Source organism: Aphelocoma coerulescens, chromosome 8 (assembly GCF_041296385.1).
Source record: "Aphelocoma coerulescens isolate FSJ_1873_10779 chromosome 8, UR_Acoe_1.0, whole genome shotgun sequence".
In the NCBI taxonomy this organism is placed as follows: domain Eukaryota; kingdom Metazoa; phylum Chordata; class Aves; order Passeriformes; family Corvidae; genus Aphelocoma; species Aphelocoma coerulescens.
The window spans coordinates 10,132,264-10,145,401 of NC_091022.1; the positions used below are offsets into that span (position 1 = coordinate 10,132,264).

General features: G+C 37.6%; 1 long non-coding RNA gene across 1 annotated transcript in view; it reads left to right on the forward strand.

Annotated features, from left to right (window-relative positions):
* The window catches only part of LOC138113948 (uncharacterized), a 137,386-nt gene extending 124,479 nt beyond the window's left edge, over positions 1–12,907 (forward strand). Inside the window, exons 3-5 of the long non-coding RNA XR_011152400.1 lie at positions 4,777–4,836; positions 9,975–10,076; positions 12,738–12,907. This is a non-coding gene — a long non-coding RNA (uncharacterized lncRNA). The remainder of the gene's footprint in view (positions 1–4,776; positions 4,837–9,974; positions 10,077–12,737) is intronic.
* Positions 12,908–13,138: the final 231 nt, after the last annotated feature.

Below are 13,138 nucleotides of genomic sequence, written 5' to 3' on the forward strand. Positions count from 1 at the left end.
GAATTTTCACCTCCGAATTTCTTTACTGAGCTTACTAAAGAATTTAGAGCAATCCCTCAGCTAAAGGTCACGGTGTTGTGTGGTGTTACCTGGGGTTTTATTATTTCCTCATAAACTATGACATTTATAAAATGTCAGCAGCTGAAGAAATCAGGGCTGTATGAACATGGAGGAAGAGTTAAAAAAAAAAACAAAAAAAAAACACAAAAAAAACTTGTTTACTTTGGCAATTCCATCAGTGTTGGTTCAGAATTATGAATGTAATCAAAACAAATAATATTGTTTACAGATGTTATTCATTACTGTCCTGGCTTGCCAGACATTCATGTTGACACTTAGGAATAAAAACGCAGTCATATCACACTTTATTTAATAGAGTGATTGTGCTGTTTTCAGTGACCCCAGAAAGCTCTCTCCTGTCCAAACTAGCAGTACATTCCACTTTCTCATCCCAGCCAGCGGTGATCCACACTCAGGTAACCGATTAGGAGAAAAGTAGATATTTCTCATATTCAGATAAGCCAGAGATTATTTTGGGGTAAAAGAATAATAGTCATAGTGACAGATAAATAATGAAGATCGCAGGATGCAGTATGTGAGATGATAGAAAAGGGACAGAAGGAGCACAAGAGAGCAACACCCCTGACTGCAGCAAGCTGCTTTCTCTTCTTCCTGCTCTCATCTGCTCCTTTGGTGCTCTCACCCTGCTGCCCCTTCAGCCTTGATTGCCCAGTGACCCTCCAACCCAAATGCCAGTTTATGTTTCTGTGAGGTGAAACAAAACCCTCCTGTTTGCTAATCTCTGTGCACAGGCATGAAGTGATCACACACTGATACCAGTGAGGCACTGGGTGCTTGAGACCAAATCCACCACTATAAAGCAATGGAAATCTTCTGTCTTGAGTTTTATTTATTTATTGTTTGTTTTTATTTATGGCAAGATTGGGATCGGATTGGCATTGGCTCAGGTCATTAGTCTGTAACTGGTTTTCCTACTTCAACCTGGTTGATTTACACTAATGCTTGATTGCCCATCCTCTAAGCCCTGATAAATATCTACTGAAATCAGATGGATAGAGAAAAAAAAATCTCTATTTTCCTTTCTAATTTTTATAATCATTGTTCAGTCACTGCAGCAAGTCAGAGAAAGGAACAGTGGCTGTTACACCCATACTCCTTATTTCTGGATTTGAGATAGATGCACTGTCTGCATGCTTGGAGCAAGGCTGGAGGATAAAAGGTTTTGGTTAGAACCAGGCAGAGACCTGGGCACAGGTGAGGGGAAGCTCCTGACAAGAAAGATTTACATCTCCTTGAAACTATTGATTTTCATGTTTTTCTGTTGGAGTTACAAGTGAAATCCAGCAGCTCCGCTGAGAGCAGGTACACACCTTCCCTCAGGTGTGTTTCAAGTCAGGCAGGAGGAGACACAGTCCTGGGGCATCTGATTAAAATTTTGGAAAGAGATATGTAATCTGATTGAGAATTAAGAGTTTCTAGTGGCCTTCACTAGAGGCAGAAGCTGACTGGAATTTAGGAGACACAGTGGATAAAAAAGGTGGAAAGGGGGCAAAAAGGTAGCTGATAGTAGGGATGGAGAAGTAATTGAAAAGTAGAGAAGTGAAAATAGGTGGTTACAGGTATCCTACAGGGCATATGTGGCAACTGTCTGATAATGATTCAGCTGGCAGAGACAGCAGTCCAACGAACCAACAACCAGGATTAGGCTTGCTGGAGCATCTGGAGTCCCTTTGGCACAGGGGATTTGGTGGACTGAGGAGTATCACCCATTGTGATTGGGGCCCAGTTCCCACAAAATGACAGACAGTTAATCACAGGTGATGTCACAGTAATAGCTGACAATCCCAAGGAGTTGTGATACATTTTCAAAGAAAAGTTTTGTTTAATAAATAGGATTCTTTTGTCACCTACAATAATAACTAGAAAAAAATCAGACCTTAGGCTTATCCTCCTGTAATGCTTTTGCTGACTGGTTTGTTACTTGAATTCCAAAGCATTTTTCTGATTACATATGTTTATTATGCAAAATATATGAGCAAAGTTCCTTTTGCTCTCCCCCTCCCCCCACAAATTATCATATGGATCAACAAAACAAAAAGTTATCCATTTTCAGTTAGAATCAGACCTGTACCTTACACACTGCAATGTAACTGATACTTCAGTTACATCAATGCAAATTAACATCTCTGTAGGCATTCTTATTTATTTCTGGGTATTACTGTATTATATGTAATTAAAGTGTTATTTGCCATTAAATAAAAGATGGAAAATACATTTTAACATTTTAGAGCATCAATCAGTTTATACTTAACTGCAGACTTTCTGTTACAGTACAAATAATAAGCATAAATAATGTGTTAATTGTGAGATCCCAATGGAAAAGAATGCTGACCGTAACAAGAGGAAGTAGCATGAGTAAGTCATCAGAGAAGAGAGGGCTGGGAAGGGATGGGATCTATTTAAAAAATATCATGGATACATTTGTCCACATCCAGACTTGTTCTCTTGATTCTTCTTATTGTCAGTGGAGAGAAACATGGCAGAGATTTACTCTTTTTTCTAAAATTGGTATCTAAAGTAGGATGCTTTTTGTCTTTTTAAATGTGTTCATTATTCTATTTGCCAGCTGAAATTGATAACTTGCATTGAGAAGCTGATCCAGGTGTGTGGGTCCTGAAAAGACCCATGAACCAGAAGAAAACAAACTCAGTTATCTGTTGACAGTGAAAGGTGACTAAACATCGTCCAGGAAACATGGGCTTTATTTTCTTCACACTTTGCTAATTCAACAGACTTGTGGCTGCAGTTTGGTGATTTGGTGCCCCCTAAATTGCATTTTATGGCTTTCATCACTTTGGATGTTTGTTTTGTTGTTTTTTTTAGGAAGTGAGATTCTGATCTCATTATCAGTGTAAAATCCTTGGAATTAGAGTTGCACAAGTGAGGAAATAGGGTGTGAGCAGAGAGTATTGGCTTTGAGCAGTTGGGTTGATTATGGAGTTATGTTCTGTCTGCTAGGTCATCATTGTAATGAGATATTAGACAAGCATGGATTTTGCTAAGATACTGATGAGGATGGAATAGTTTTGCACCTTTCCCCAAATATATCTATTCTTTTCTTGTGTACTGCAGTGGACATACTGGTATTTTTGACCAGTCTTCCATGGTTTCTGCTAAGTGCACTAGTTCTCACTTGTAGTTCTTGAACTGGTAAGGCAACTTCACCTGCAGAGGAAGCAGGTCCTGGAGAGATAATGTGGCTTTTGAAAGCTGAGTTGAATGTCAGCCATTTCTTTACATTAGTAGATGTGTACAGGAGAGGAAATAATTCATCATTTTCAATACAGTAGCAAAATTCAGAAGTGTTTGAAATAGACAAAGTATGATCATGAAACATGGTGGAAGTATTTCAGTATTTATTACTAATGTCTATGACCACTCTGAGCCCTTTTTATTAATCTGGTTGCACTGTTCTTGAATTTGCAGTTTACAGATCCTCTTTACTTAGGGTCCAAAGTCACGTATAACCTATAGGATCAAGTGTTGATTTTGTGTTGTGTAATTGGCAGCATTCATCACACAGTGCTGGTTTTGCTCTCTGCTTCAGAACCTTTAAAACTGGAAAATAATATAATATTCAGCAATTCATGATACTTTGAAGATATGATTTATATCACTGGGTTTAAAGATTCATGACTTGATTCCATAAATCACACTAAAAAGATTGGTTCACCGAGTCAGCCCTTGTCAAATGTTCTTTGAACTGAGAAAAAAGGGTTAGAAAAATAAAACCTTCATGGCCTCACAAAGAAAAAATGAATTAATATCAGTTCCATGCCTCCAGCTGTACTGTCCCTTCTTACACAGGAAGTTGGTACAGCTGCCTCTGTCAGCACTTTTCTGTCTGTCCCCTTCCTGCTCACACTGCTTCACCTGTGAGCTGAATACTCATGAGCACAGTGTTACATGACTCTTCTGCTGCAAAGGCAGAAACTTTTTGAAATCTGTTTGTCCAGCTTCTTAAAAAAAATGCAAATAATTATTAGCTTTTTTGAAACTTTGTCAAGTTCCACTGAAATAATTCACTCTTTCTTTGCTTCATCTCAATGCTTTGCTAAGATAGAGGAAATCATCCCAGATAAATGCAATGTCACAGAACAACCAGGAAATGACAGAAAAAAAAAATACATTGAAGTCAAAAGTTCTGAAGCAAAAAGTATGTTGTGGGCACAGCCCTTTTCTCAAGGAAAGAAACACACCCTCTAAAGTATGAAAAATATGAAAGTCAGTATAATAACATAATAGACTTCCTGTAAAAAAAGAATTAATTACCACTTGACTGAATGCAAAAGAGGGTGCAACTAAGACAAGGCAGAGATTGTATAAGTTAAATTTCCAAATAGATGGAAGATCCAGCTAAGATGCAACTTGATAATGAAAGTGGAAAAGGGAAGTAATAGCAGGCAGCCAGCTGAACACTTTCAGTCAGAATCAATTTCTCCCACAGCATCATAAGCTTGACATGATTAAAGGAAATGAAAGCTGAAGTTTGCCTTTCAACAGTATGCAAAAAGAGGGTGTGTATGAAAAGTTTTCTGAATTCTTACTGTGCTGTTTGAAACCTTTTACACAGCCCTGGACTTCCCTCTGCCCTCTACAAAGGTAAGTTTGGAATATTTTTTATTTGATTTTCATTTATCAAAGACTGTTTGCCTCTCTTCCAGGATGGTACTTAAATCATGCTGTTTCTTGCAGCTACAAAATACTGTTACCACAGGCTCAGAAGACATGCAGAGGAGATCAGCCCAGGTCAAGGTAGTCACGGACTTGAATTCTCTTTCTCTCCCCTCTCCTGCCTCATTGCTCCTTGTAGCTTACCCCAAACCTGGGCTACTCTTCTTTGGGCATAGCCTATGTGATAAAGACTTGGATATAAAAAACTATTTCCAGCCTCTTTTTGCTGCTGCATCAATTCCTAATTATTATATTACTCCTATTATATTGATGCTGTTACACTAAACATTGATATTATTATATAAATTATTTCAAATATGCTTTTTTTTCTTTTCCAAACTTGTGCAACAGAGACAAATTGAGTGCTTCTTCAAGACAGAGAAGTTCCTCTTGACATAATTCTTTATCTGTAACCTCCTGCTGACCTGCAGCACATATAAGCCTGTAAAGAACAAATAACAGTATAACACTGATCCTTGTCCCCACAGCAAGGGAAAAATAAACAGCAGCAGCAAAACCTCACACCCAGTGACCTATTGTGAATTCAAGTGAAATTGTTTTAGAACTTATGATCCCTCTGTCCTTAGGTGTTCATAGAGGTATGCCTTTGATATATAGCACTGATAAGAGGCTTATTCCATTAAGCTGCAGTGATTCTCGCTTTCATGCATCATTTGACAGAGAAAATGAGAATTTGCAGAAATAATAGCTAATGTAAAGTATATCATGTCGCAGTGCAGTTAGACAGGTAGGAAATAAAGTTTATGTATTATGTTATAGAGCACTTTGCACATTTTATTGTATGTGCACAGAGGAGATCTTTTGGGGTTGGTTTTTTTCCATACCGAATTTAAAACTGCTAAGAACATTGGGTTTGGGTCAGGATGTATCCTCTTAACAGAGGATAGGGTTTCAGTTTCAAATGGATGTTCTTACACAAGTCATAAAGGTTAAATTAAAACTGGATGAAGAAAAGGAAAGCTGGAAACAGAAGCAAGAGGGAAGTAAAATGGTACTTGTCTCAAGTATGTTTTATGGTTCTGTAGTCTACCTCATATCTTCAGACCCACACAAACACCACCCTAATGCTGAAGTAATGCTTCTGGAATGTTTTTTCGGGACTATTTCAAAAGCCTCTCAAACTAGTTCTCACCCTTCTTGCTGAAGTTCACACTGAAGGGCGATTGCTTCTCCATGCATTTCTACTTACGGGAGGATGGCATTGCAAGTAACAAGGAAGTGCATTTTAATTAATGCCTTTAATTTCCAAGAACAGATTGGCAATGGTTAAATCATTTGTTGCACAGCAAGTTGTGAAAGTCACTCGCACTGGCAAAATACATCACAGCCCATTAGAATTTCCAAGATTTTTGGACACCTCATAAGCTCTAAGGTGGTAGATATTTTATTCTTCCTGCACTTTAGTTCATCCATAACTTGATGGCCCTTGTGAGCAATAATCTGAATTGTCTAGCATGAGAATCATTTACTATTATTTACAAAAAAGGGAACAAATACCTTTTTAACTGTTTCTATAAGGAAATAAAGTGATTATGGCAGCTTCTGTAATGGAGGAAATCATAAGCACGATTTTAAATTGTGGTATTTGCATAGTTGTGCATAAGAATTTGGGGAGGGTGGTGTTAGGAGTTTGATCATTTCCCACACCTCAGAAACAAGGTATGAAGGAAAGGAGGGACAAAAGCTGCATTCCTTCACACCATGCTCATAGAGGAAATTTAACTTAATAGGATTTCATGAACACGCCTCAAGTATTTTTACTTGTGCTGACAGTTTCCTGGAAACTTCTACTTTTGAAATGTTTCAACTACAACAATAAACAATCAAAACCTTTTCAATGTATTTGAAAATTGTTGGTTTTCCTCTCTGCAGCCCCTAAATAGAAGACAGAAAGGAGAAAAAGCCCTGTAAGAGTATGTGTGTTGGTTCAGTAAGTGAAGAAATACTCTGGGATGTGTGAAACCCAGGTTCATTTCACTGGTCAGTTTTGTTTGGATGGAAAAATTATCTTCTAAGACCATGAAGATAGCACCAAAACAGAAAAATTAAGGGACTCTCCTGCATGCACAGGCAAAGTGAACAGCCAGCTTGTAAAAAGCATATACTTTTTTCATCAAAATTTACTTAGAAGCTTCCAATTGATTCTTATTCTTGCTATATATAAAACAATAGAATACTTTATTACTTCCATAAGATTTTAATCCTAAAGAACAAACCTGTTCATATTAAAATATTGTCAGGTTTTTCAAAGGTCTTGGTCTTTTGCTTACATTGACCTGCTTATCTCTAAACTTAGGACACATTAGTGTTGTTTCAGCTCTTAGTTCTCTGTTCCCTTCCTATTAGCACACTATGTTGTATTTAAGATAGTCACGCAAAGACAAAGTATCTCATTGCTTTCACACTAAGTAAGAAATTTGGAAGTGGTCACAGAGTTCTAGAGTTGGAGCCTTTGCTTTTTAGATTGCTTTATTTTCGGAGGATAGCAGGGAGTATTTCTTCCTTTGGGAACTTTTGATTATGAGGGAAATGCCCAGCAAAGTGCTATTCTGAGAGCTGGGAAAGTTTCTGTGCAGCATCACTAAATTTGCTTTCCATTGCTTTTGCTGCTGAGTGTAGCTTCCCTTTTGCTACTACTTCCATGTTATGACAACTCCTACAGTTCAAAATTATGATTCTTCTTATATATGACAGTGTTCTGCAGTACAAAACTGATTCATAGACTATGTAAACAAAATGTAGGAGCTCAAGGTGTGGTAGAAAATGGAAGAATATTAGAACTCAGTGAAAAAAAAAATTGTGCATGTCTAAATACTTCTTTCTGTACTTTCCTTGAGACAATTTTTAATTACAATTTAATTTTTTTCAGCTACTACATTATATGGTGTAGCTGAAATCACTAAGAGAAATAGGGAGAGTATAACTGAAGAAGAATGCAAATCATCACAAAAGTCATCAGTTTTTACCACTTCGTATACTAATTTTAGAACATTGCATACATCATTGCTTTTCTAGGTCAGCCATATGCATTAAGCATGCTGTAATAAATTTTTCAGAACTTCCAATTTCTGTTGCTCACAGAATTTCCTATTAGCCTTCATAGTCTTGTCTTTAAAACATAACAGTGTAATCCAGAACTCTGGTGAAAAAGTTCTGAGTCTTTGATAAGGAAGTAACAGTTTAATTTCATGTTTGAAAGCCAAATATTTTTAGTGGCTGATCTTTTGCTTTTCTATTTATTGTCTTCAGGGAAAAAGGGGGTTTTTTAGGACAATATGTTACTATTTATCTTGATTTCACAAGTTTTTTCTATAATACATGGCACTGATATATATCCATTTTCAGGGCTGCAATTACTTGGTATTTGGATTGCTTCAGAAGCACAGAACCCAAGGCATTTACAGAGTATAGGAATAACATATATCGCTCCAAAAGCATTGAATCTGCCTTGCAGGTGATGTTTTGTGTTTGAGAAGCCTGTGGATTAAACCCTCTTCATTTGTTCACGAATGATGTGAACTAACTATGCTTGTATGAACAAGGTCACACAATTCCTGTGATGTGAATTCCCATCCAGTCAAGAGGATCCCACGAAACAGTGTGCTAGGAACATACTCCACAACGCATACCATGGCATAAGGGAAAAGTTATCTTATCCTTCCTTTCAGAATCCAGTCTGAGAAGTGATCAAAGAACTGAAAAATCTCATTATGTTATGTACAATGTACTGAGTAAGTGTCTGGATAAAGGTTCGGTCTATTCCTGTGCTCTCCATAATGACTAGGAAACTACAACTTCTTCAAGCTTTGTAGAAGGGATTTTGAAAATTGAGTTTTCTAACTCAGAAACTCTGTCCACAGGAAGTGAAACTTATTTTGAATCAAAAAATAACCATTAAATCATTTCAGTGCAATCAGCTCAGTCTTCATAACCCGTTGTTTAATATAGAAGACATGTTCATTTTTCTTGGCAGTTTATGCTTAAGTTCATTCTGAATTGATGAAGTTTATTGGTAAATACTCCGAATTTATTTCCTTGTTCTGCTCTTGATGTTTAAAGCACTACAAAAGTATGTACTGAAAAGACTATGTGATACATTCTAAGAAATTGTTTTCCCACAAGGCTACTTTTTTAAACACTGCTGACATAAAAGTAGTGTTTGTTTAGGTAACAGACTAAAATGACAATTCTAATTCTTTCCCCCCATGGGAACATAAAAAAAAATTCTTATTTTATTACAGTGGAGTGTTTTCTGTGCAATCTGTTCTAGGAAATAACGATTTGGTTGTCGTGGACAGTAAAAAGGCAAACTCAGATGCTGTAAACCAGACAGTTTTCCAATAAAACCTGAACTGGTACTACCAGCTAGTTTTATGGAGACTGATAACACATGGATTTTATGACTACTCTGTAACATGAGCTGGGTATTGGCCAGTGACAAAAATGAATATCCTCATATGTCGCTACATTATTAGTGGGGTTACACCACCATCTACAGGCCCAGCTAAGACTAAGCCACGATAAAGGAATACCAGTTACACACCCACAGAAGAGTTGATAGTTCCTCTTTGAACTAATACATACAAATAGTTTGAACTAGTTATGTAAAACCACAGTACAGCTTGTAGAGCATTCCATACCAGTGAAAACTGTTCTCTCTACTGTGTAACCTGAACATCTGCATGAGTGCCAGAAAAGCGAGTCCTGTTTATACTCATCCTTCAGTCCAGCATGATTAATATGATCATTTCAGTGCATCCCTCTTCTTAGCCTAGTGGAGGATTTAAGACGTAGCACAAAATCACATTTCCCTTAAACTGCAAAGTGAGAAAAATCTTCCTTTCCAGAATTTGTTAAACAAATCAGCTCAGAAGATATTTTATCTTACAAGATATTAAAAATACTTATAAGAAGTTCCCTTTTTGAAGTGCTTTTGCACACACCAAAATTTTGCCCTTTTATGGCCCATTTTGCTGAAAGTTGTCCAAATGTGACAGTGCAACTGCCTGACAGTGACAACTATGACAACTTGCTAAATAGCTCCTAAAGGAGTCCTTCTTGACTGTCAGGACTGAGAGTAAGTGCCTGGGGGTCTAGCAGAAAGGTGAAGGGTATAGTTTAGATATTCTCACTCAGGAAAGTAAAGGTGCTTTTAAGTTTTATTTAACCCTGCTCTTTGTATCTTCTCATTATTTTAGAACTGAAACATGATGCTGGGGTTTTGAAACAGTTATGCTGGAGGACCAAACACCCTCACATCTGGATTTGCAGCTGTCTTTGGCCAAGTTAGATGATGAGAGGTATGTAGATCCCTATGCTGGTATTTCTTTGGAATTGTCTGAAAATGAGGATTTAATCTTGTGTGGAATTCATGGCGTAGTTTCCTTGGTAAGATATAATTCTTTATACAAGCAAATTTTTCTTTACAAGCCCTGAATGAAGATGATTTCCCCCCTCATTTATGGCAGCTTGTTTTAAAGGTTTAGAAAAGAACCACAGACCTAAAAGTATAGATGGTAAAACCTGTGCCTGGGTCAGGTAACTGTCAACAATCCTGGGAGCTCCAATGGTCAACATCACCTTGGGTCTCCTTGAAATACAGCGTGGCTTTACATAGTGAAATTATTTATCAAATGCAGCAGAAAATTATTTACCAAATGCAATGGACTGCATAAAGGATGATCAGGGTGAAATTCAGAGGTATAAAGGGAAAACTGAAAGTCTCAACTAAACTCCCATCTATCCCCACAGCACCTAAAAATCCACTGGTGCCTGTGTTTTCACTGGGGGCGTTTCTCGGGGTCTCTGTGTAGTGCCTCTGCACATGCTCACAGCAGCAGCTGAGTGGGAAAGGCTGCCAGCTTCTGCCCATCTCCCCCTAACCTCACCTCTGGGTCAGAATAGTCCAACGAGGGGACATTTTGATTTCATCATTTGGAGGTCTGAGGAGCACTCATTGCTCATGCCTGATGCTTAAGAGTGACATTAAAATACGTGGCAGCCGCCACAGAGAGATGAAGGTAGCACTCTATCCAGGAGAGGACAGAGCTGGTTCAGTGCCTTTCCCAGCTGAAGAGGGTTCTGCTTTTCCCATCCTGTGTTTTGACTTCCTGTGGTGAGCCCGTGCACAGAAGAACACGAGACCCACAGTTCCACTGGTGAAGGAACATTCTCGGTCTTTGCAGTGAGCAAGTCCCTTGAATTACAGCCAGTGACAGCTGAACAGAAATGCTCAGGACTTTCCATGTGCATATCCCCCTGTGGAGACAGAACTAGGAGCTCGTGTTCCAGCAAATAATGAAGCTTTATAAACGTCATTTCTTGCTGAATTAAATTACAGAAGTCCATGACTAACCAAGAGATGAGGCAAGAAAGATTTTCAGCATCCTGCAGCTTTTATAGGTCTCCACATAAGGCATCAGGAGACATTAATCCTGCAGACTAGTTATTTATGAACTACCCACACATAAACATCCATAATTAAATTTATGTTAATTTTTGTTGTAACTGATCTAAGAAACTCCTTATTGTCGGAATTTTTAATTATAAAATATAAATTTGCCAAACATCTCTAATACAAATAGCTATTCTAATTTATTATAATTCCTATAAAAACCTAGCCAAGTACTAAAGTTAATAAAGAAAAGGGATGCAGTTCTGGTTCTTGTGCCCATGATAAATTTAGTTAAGAATCCAGACACAGCTGCAGCAAACAAGCAAATATTGAGTCTCATGTTTCCAACCTCTGCCTAAGCTACTTTTTTTGTTTGTTTTAAAATATAAACTCTCTCCTTGCTGATTCCAGATCTTAAATTGAATTTTTCACACTGCCGTGTCTACATGTTAATTCTAGTTAACTATAGTAAAATGCAGATATTGAAGGTGGCTGTGTGTAGTGAAGTAGTAGTATCCTTGCAAAGACCCACTTTTTCTGTTAAAATGGTATGTGTAAATTCCTAAATAAACCTGGGTAGAAGGCTCTGTATGAGGTATAATTTTCAAAGAAATTCTAGAGCCAGTTCCTTATTTGCAGCAACCCCAAGTTTGTGGGGATTGTAACATTCATAAACTATGAGGAGCTGTGTTTGGCACCTTCTGTTTGGATTTTCTGTTGAAGACCCACCTGATGAAAAGCCAACCATGGGGAAACAGTTTGGGTCAAACAAAGAAAAGGGACAAAGCCGATAGGTACCCGATGCCATCAGTTTGATGCTGATGTTTTGTGTTCACTCACTGCCTGAGCCTCAAGTAGCTAAAATGAAACACTGCTGTATTTGTAGACAGCATCATTTTGGCCATGATCACAGGATGGCATCATTACAAAACCCTTCCCATCAAAAACCCCACACTTCTATAGGTAGGAAAGTTTTATCTATTTTGCCTCTGCTTAGACATATAAGAGTATTTATAGCTTGAATACAAGCACCTCTTTTTGCCTTTAAATTATTATATGCAAATCATTTAATTAAACCATTAAATTATTACATTTTTATTTAAATGATGTACTTCTGAATACCTTTAAAGAGTCAAATATCTTCTGTGACATAGTACATAGATAAGAAATATTCAGCGGGGTGGTCAGTGCTCTGTCTGCAGTGACAATGACTGACACAGTGATCACACAGCTTTCTAAAGCCTAACTCAGGAAAGGGTCTAGAGTGATTGTAATGGGAGGTACAACAGGTCCATAATCTGTGTAGAAGCACCTTGAGCTCACTGAAGACACTTACTGCTTTGCCCGAAATAAGTGGATCACTACACAGCAGATCATGTGGATCAGCAATCTAATGGTTTGGGAAAAAAAAAAAAAAAACACAAAAAAAAAAAAAAAAAAAAAAAAAAAAAAAAAAAAAAAACAAACCAGTGTGCAAAAGCCTGGAGGACACATAAAGTAATCCTTCCATTCTCCTCCCCCAGGGAAAGGCTTCACCTGAGGTAATGAGTCCCCTTTGTCCTTTCAGGTAAATGTAGATCCACTGGAGAGAACTAAGAAGGAGAAATGAGAGTGGTTGGAAGTTCAGCAAACATGTCAAGTCTGAGAAGGGACAAGGGAGAAGTTATCATCGAGAAAAAGAGGGGTTTTTTTTCAGTGCTTCAAGAGGTAATGAATTCAAGTAGCATGGGAATATCAATTGGGATTAAGGAAATAGTGTAATGAGGCATTACATTAAATAGATGCTTTGGAAGATTACAGGGTTTAAATTATTTAAATATACATTAGAAAGGTACAAGCAGACATTTGTCAGAAATGACATGGTTAAAACTGATACCGTTTTGGGGTGACTTGTGGTCTAAAAGCCATGCTAAAGTCTCTGTTTAGTTCTCTGTGGAGATCTGTAGACCAACAGTTCATTCTCAACAT